The sequence below is a fragment of the Tachyglossus aculeatus genome, chromosome 1, assembly GCF_015852505.1.
Source record: "Tachyglossus aculeatus isolate mTacAcu1 chromosome 1, mTacAcu1.pri, whole genome shotgun sequence".
NCBI classification, from domain to species: Eukaryota; Metazoa; Chordata; class Mammalia; order Monotremata; family Tachyglossidae; genus Tachyglossus; species Tachyglossus aculeatus.
The window spans coordinates 47,820,818-47,827,542 of record NC_052066.1 but is presented as its reverse complement, the minus strand read 5'-3'; the positions used below and the strand labels follow the sequence as shown (position 1 = coordinate 47,827,542).

Here is a 6,725-nt window from a genome sequence, read left to right as displayed (position 1 = left end):
TCCATGATTATTCAAAAGTCTTTTTAATAATCTTTTAAATATTAAACAAATAAATAAAAGATTATAATAATCTATAAATAATCATTTATAATAATAGTCCTTTGAATAATCAAAAGTCTTTTTAAACCTATCAAAGCCCCTTTAAAAATTAGATTCGACTCAACATATAAAGAACTCCAGGACATTAGTGAGGAACTGTTTCCCTAACGCAAAGCACACTCACTGACTTTCTCCCAATATATTGTGGTTTCCTAAATTGTGAACTTGATGGTGTATTCTGCCATATCACTTAATCCTGTCAGTTCCACCCTTCCAACATCACTAAAATCGCCTTTTCCTTTCTATCCAAACTGCTACCCCTTTGTCAAGCGCTTATCCTCTCCCGCCTGGATTGCGGTATCAGCCTCCTTGCCGACCTCCCGGCCTCCTGTCTCTCCCCACTGCAGTCCATACTTCACTCTGCTGCCCAGATTGTTTTTCTAGAAAAACAATCAGTCCATGTTTCCCCTCTCCTCAAGAAACCCCAGTGGTTGCCCATCCACTTCTGTATCAAACAAAAACTCCTCACCAATGGCTTTAAAGCACTCAATCCCCTTGCCCCCAACCACCTCACCTGGCTACTTTTCTCCTCTAATGCTAACCTTCTCACTGTATCTTTATCTCATCTATCTCACCACCTACCTCCCACCCACATTCTGCTGCTGGCCTGCAATGCCCTTTCTCCTCCTATCCCACAGGCAATTACTCTCCACCCCTTCAAAGCCTTGTTGAAGACCCATCTCCTCCAAGAGGCCTTCCCTGATTAAGCCCTCCTTTCCTCTTCTCCCACTCCTTTCTGCATCACCCTGACTTGCTCCTTTTATTCACTCCCCTCTCCACTTGTATACATATCTGTAATTTATTTATATTAATGTCTGTCTCCCTCTCTAGACTGTAAGCTCCTTGTGGGCTGGGAATGTGTCTGTTTATTATTGTATTGCACTCTCCCAAGGGCTTAGTATAGTGCTCTGCGCTCCACAAACTTTCAATAAATACAATTGAATGAATGAATGAAAGATGCACCAATCCATGGTTCTCTTTGCCTGTTTTTTCGTTTGTAAGGGCTTGTATTTTTCCCCAAGTGCTTAGTACAGTTTGTGGCATGCAGTAAGACTCAAAAATATCACCACTACTATTACCCAAGATCATCTCTGCAATGCTTTTTATAAGTGGTAGAAGCAGTTTATTCATTCAATCCAGTAAGTATTAAGCACTTATTGGGTGCCTGATAGGAATAATAGCAATGATGGTATTTGTTAAGCGCTTACTATGTGCTAAGCAGTGTTCTAAGTGCTGAGGGAGACACAAGGTAATCAGGTTAATCCACGTGGGGCTCAGTCTTCATCCCCATTTTACAGAGTGCCGGGGGAGATACAAGGTGATCAGATTGTCCCATGTGGGACTCACAGTCTTCATCCCAATTTTGCAGATGAGAGAACTGAGGCACAGAGAAGTTAAGTGACTTGCCCAAAGTCACACAGCTGATAAGTGGTGGAGCTGGGATTAGAACCCACTACCTCTGACTCCCATTCTCATTCTCTTTCCACTAAGCCACGCTGTTTCTCCAATCTTTAAAATTTAAAGAATCTTTAGAATTCCAGTCTTTAGGACACAATCTTTAATGCTCTCTGCAATTTAATCCACTTCCTTCAGATTGACTAGTATAAAAAACAGCACGGCTTAATGAATAGAACACAGGCCTGGAGTCAAAAGTTTTAATCCCAGATCTGCTCCTTGTCTGCTGTGTGACCTTGAGCAAGTCACTTCACTTCTCTGTACCTCAATTACTTCATCTGTAAAATGGGGATTAAGACTGTAAGGCTCATGTGGGACAAGGACTTTGGCCAACCTGATTACTTGTATCTACCCAGGTACTTAGTAATAATAATGACGGTACTTGTTAAGCGCTTACTATGTGTCAAGCACTGTTTTAAACACCAGGGTAGGTACAGTCAAATCAGGTGAGACACAGTCCCTGTCCCACATGGGACTCACATTCTTAATCCCCATTTTACAGATGAGGTAACTGAGGCATTAGAGAATTGAAACGACTTGCCCAAGGTCACACACCACACAAGTGGTAAAGTCAGGATTAGAACCCAGATCCTTTCCAGGCCTGTGCTCTATCCACTAAGCCACGCTATTTCTCAGTGCCTGGCACATAGTAAATGCTTAACATATAACATAAATGTACACATACACACATACAATTTGGTTATGTGACTCTCGAGTCTCTTGTACAGAAGAAAAACAAACTCATTCTTTTTCAATCCTCTATTTTTCAACCTGAATGCACCAATTTCCCCACAATCAATAAGTGGCTCTGCAGATTCTCTTGTCTTCCTCCTTTTGACATCTTTGAAAATTTCTTAACTTATAGAATTACCTTTCCTATTTGAAGAAGATATCACTGATGGTGAAATTCACCAATGAGAGCATGTGAAGACAAGAGAGTGACTTTGTCTTATCTGCATTGTCCACACGAAAAGGCTTACCAGGCTAGGTAACTGTGTTTAATGTTGGTTTTCTCTTTGCCTTCCTTATCTCTCATTCTTTACCAAGCTCTCACTTGAAAAGAACCACTTCTTACCTGAGAGTTCATAGACCTGTATCATGCAGGTCTATCCTTGGTTCTCGACTCAAAATTTTCAGCACTGTCCGAGGCTTTGTTTCACTGTGTCCTTAAAAATGTTTCCTCTGCCCTCCTTGCTTTTGGCTTCTTGAATTTGAACTCTCTGAAAATTTGGGTTGTCCTGCTGTTACTCATTCGCTTCATGCACTTCACCTGGCATAGCTATAGTGAGATGAATGTAACTTTGTATTAGGAGGCTGAATCTATTCTAGAACTTTATTGTTTATGATCCTATCTTTTTTTTTTTTTCATGGTATTTTAAGTGTGGTGAGCCCACATCAAGCTGCCTTACTAGTGCCTATTTGTGATCCCGGGAATGACAACAAGGTAGAGACTTTGAGAAGGCACAGGGTCACTCTATTTGAGGCGGATGATTGTGGACCTTTGGGAGTGTAGCATGGAGGGAGGTGGGGCTTTCTCTCCCTGTTTATCCAGTAACAGGCCTGGACCAATCGATGACTACAGTAGAGTCCCAATTGCCCTGACTAAGCCAGATAAAAGGAGGTTGCTTTGACTAACCAAGGGGCATCTTGAAGCAGAGAGAGAGAGAGGCAAGCAGAGAAGCAGCACAGAGACACGCTGAGATGCAGAGAGAAGTAAGCATTGGAGCAGCAGGAGAGCAGTACTCGAAAGTAGCAGAAGGAAGCAGCACTTGGAAGCAGAAAGAAGAAGCATTGGCAAAACGGGCTCCTTTGACCACAGATTGGTATTGAACCCGTGGGTGATGGGGTGAGTGCATGTATGCATCACTCCCTTGCATGCTGGTAAAACTAAGTAAAAAAACCTTTCCGCAGTAACCTTGGTGATCAGAGGTGTGGTTTGGCTTCTATTAGATGTTTCTGGGGCTCCCCTGGTCCAGAAAGATCCTGGTTGGAACGAATTGGGGGCTTGTGATGTTAAGCTCTTACTATGTGACAGGCACTGAACTAAGCACTGGGATAGATACAAGACAAGCAGATTGGACATGGTCTATGTCCTACATGGGGCTCATAATTTTAACCCCCACTTTACAGATGAGGTTAATGGAGGCCCAGAGAAGTTAACTGACTTGCCCAAGTTCACACAGCAGGCAAGATGCGGATCTGCGATTAAAACCAGGTCCTCTGACTCTTAGGTCTATACTCTTTCCACACTAGGTTACGGAGCTTGATCTTTGATGCTGAATATAGCCCAGAAGTGGCCTGATAGAACTAAGGAGTCTGATGAGACACTTGCATTGGGCTCAAATCTCACGCCTTTAGAACAGATTATTGTCGATGCTTTTATGCCGTCGAGTTGCATCCTCCCCATAGCGATGCCACGGACCTATCTCTCCCAGAACACTCCACCTGTATCTGCAATCATTCTGCTAGTGTATCCATAAAGTTTTCTTGGTTAAAAATATGGCAGTGGTTTACCATTGCCTCCTTCCATGCGGTAAACCTGAATCGCTGCCCTCAACTCTCTCCCATGTCTCTGCTCCCCAACACAGGTGAGTTTTGACTGGTAGCAGATTGCCTTCCACTAGCTAGCCATGGCCCAAGCTAAGATTGGAATGGATATGTCTCTGCTTGACTCTCTCTCCCATAGTCAAGACTGGTAGAGTACTGGAAACTCTCCAGATATGATCCTCAGAGGTAGGTTTATATGTACTATTTATTTCATCATGCAAGATTCTGAAGAACTAGATAATCTATACCCTGAAAATTAGCCTGTGAATAAACAAATATTGACTTTAAAGTCCTAACTGCATAGGAACATGATTTACAGGTGCTCAACCTTGAATGAAACGTATGAAACCGGAACATTTTCAAGTTAGAACAGATTAGACAGCATTAGCAATAATTATGGTACTTATGTGCTTACTATATGCCAGACACTGTACCAAGTGCTGGGGTAGATATAAGCAAATTGGGTTGGACACAGTTCCTGTCCTACATGGGGCTCACAGTTTCAATCCCTCTTTTACGGATGAAGCAACTGAGGCCCAGAGAAGTGAAGGTCACACAGCAGACAAGTGGCGGAGCTGGGATTAAAACTAATAATAATGATGGCATTTATTAAGCACTTACTATGTGCCAAGCACTGTTCTAAGCGCAGACCTTCTGACTCGCACGCCCGTGCTCTACCCGCTATGCTGTGCTGCTTCTCATTACAGTTCCGAAGACCTTTAGTTTGGGCCAGAGTCTGATCCCTCACTTGTCAACAAACTGCTTGCCCATGTCCCTAAGGATGTCCTGGCCTTCTTGATTTGGGTTTCTAATTAGTGGTAATAGTATTTATTAATTTCTTACTGTGTGCAGAGTAATATACTAAACACTGGGAATTAGACACCAACCCTGTCCCTCAAAGGGAACACATTCTACTTCCTTGTCTACTGTCGGTCAGCGTGCTGCCTAGGTAACAGGATTCTGTCTCAGGTTATAGCTCTGTGTTGTTACTATTCATTCATTCAATCGTATTTATTGAGCACTTACTGTGTTCAGAGCACTGTACTAATATGAATTTTTGGTTGTGTGTGGCTTCTCTGGTGCCGGCTGCTATATCGCCTCCGCTTTCTTTAGACTTCTTACTAGCTTGTAGTCCAAGGTTTATTCAGTGAAGGAGTTTACCATAATTGCGTGTGTGTGTGTGTGTGTGTGTGTGTGTGTGTGTGTATAGGGAGGTGCTTCTAGGGTACAGTTATATGTACTACTAATAATTATGGTATTTAAGTGCTTACTATGTGGCAGGCACTGTACTAAGTACTGGGATGGATATAAGCAAATTGGGTTGAACTCAGTCCCTGTCCCATTTGAGGCTCACAGCCTCAATCTCCATTTTACAGATGAAATAACAAAGGCAGAGAGAAGTAAAACAACTTGCCCAAGGTCACCCAGAAGACAAGTGGTAGAGTTGGAATTAGAACCCTTGACCTTCTCTATCTACTAGACCATGCTGCTTCTCTACAGAAATTCTTCAATAACTTTGGATGATGCTTCAAGTGTGAATTGGAAGTGTTTCCTACAGATGCCCAAACTTATCCTTTCACCTGCATCTAGGTCTCCTATGCATACAGTGCATTAAATGGAATTGGGCCAACTACATATCCCTGCTTTAAATCTTTTGGCAGTAAGGAATGAATCAGATAGGGTGTTGACCCAAATGGGCACACAACTTCTGTATCTGTTTCCTCATCTGTAAAATGGAGATCCAATACCCATACTTCCTTCCTACCTCACCTCACTACTCTGCTACTCACCTACTAAAATCCAGCCCACACACTTTGCTCCTCTAATGCTAACCTTCTCACTGTATCTCAGTCTCATCTACCTCACTGCCACCTCTCACCCACATCCTGGCTCTGGACGGGACCGCCCTCCCTCTTCATATCCTACCTCAAGCAAAAACTCCTCACTCTCGGCTTCGAGGCTGTCCGTCACCTCACCCCCTCCTACCTCACCTCCCTTCTCTCCTTCTACAGCCCAGTCCGCACCCTCTGATCCTCTGCCGCTAACCTCCTCACTGTACCTCATTCTCACCTATCCCCTTGTCGACCCCCGGCCCACATCCTTCCCCTGGCCTGGAATGCCCTTCCTCCACACATCCTCCAAGCTAGCTCTCTTCCTCTCTTCAAAGCCCTACTGAGAGCTCACCTCCTCCAAGAGGCCTTCCCAGACTGAGCCCCCTTTTTCCTCTCCTTCTCCCCATCCCCCACACCCTACCTCCTTCCCCTCCCCACAGCACCTGTATATATGTTTGTACAGATTTATTACTCTATTTTACTTGTACATATTTACTATTGTATTTATTTTGTTAATGATGTACATTTAGCTTTAATTCTATTTGTTCTGATGATTTTGACACCTTTCTACTTGTTTTGTTTTGTTGTCTGTCTCCCCCTTCTAGACATGAGCCCGTTGTTGGGTAGGGACCGTCTCTATATGTTGCCAACTTGTACTTCCCAAGCGCTTAGTACAGTGCTCTGCACACAGTAAGTGCTCAATAAATACGATTGAATGAATCCGACAGACAATGGCTCCCCTCCCTCAAACCCTTATTGAAGGCACATCTCCTCCAAGAGGCTTTCCCTGAC

At 43.5% G+C, this 6,725-nt stretch overlaps 1 non-coding gene across 1 annotated transcript; it reads right to left on the bottom strand.

Annotated features, from left to right (window-relative positions):
- Nucleotides 1-4,152: 4,152 nt before the first annotated feature.
- Nucleotides 4,153-4,290, bottom strand: LOC119933685. The gene has a single exon (XR_005452592.1). It is a non-coding gene; the product is annotated as a small nucleolar RNA SNORA7 (small nucleolar RNA).
- Nucleotides 4,291-6,725: the final 2,435 nt, after the last annotated feature.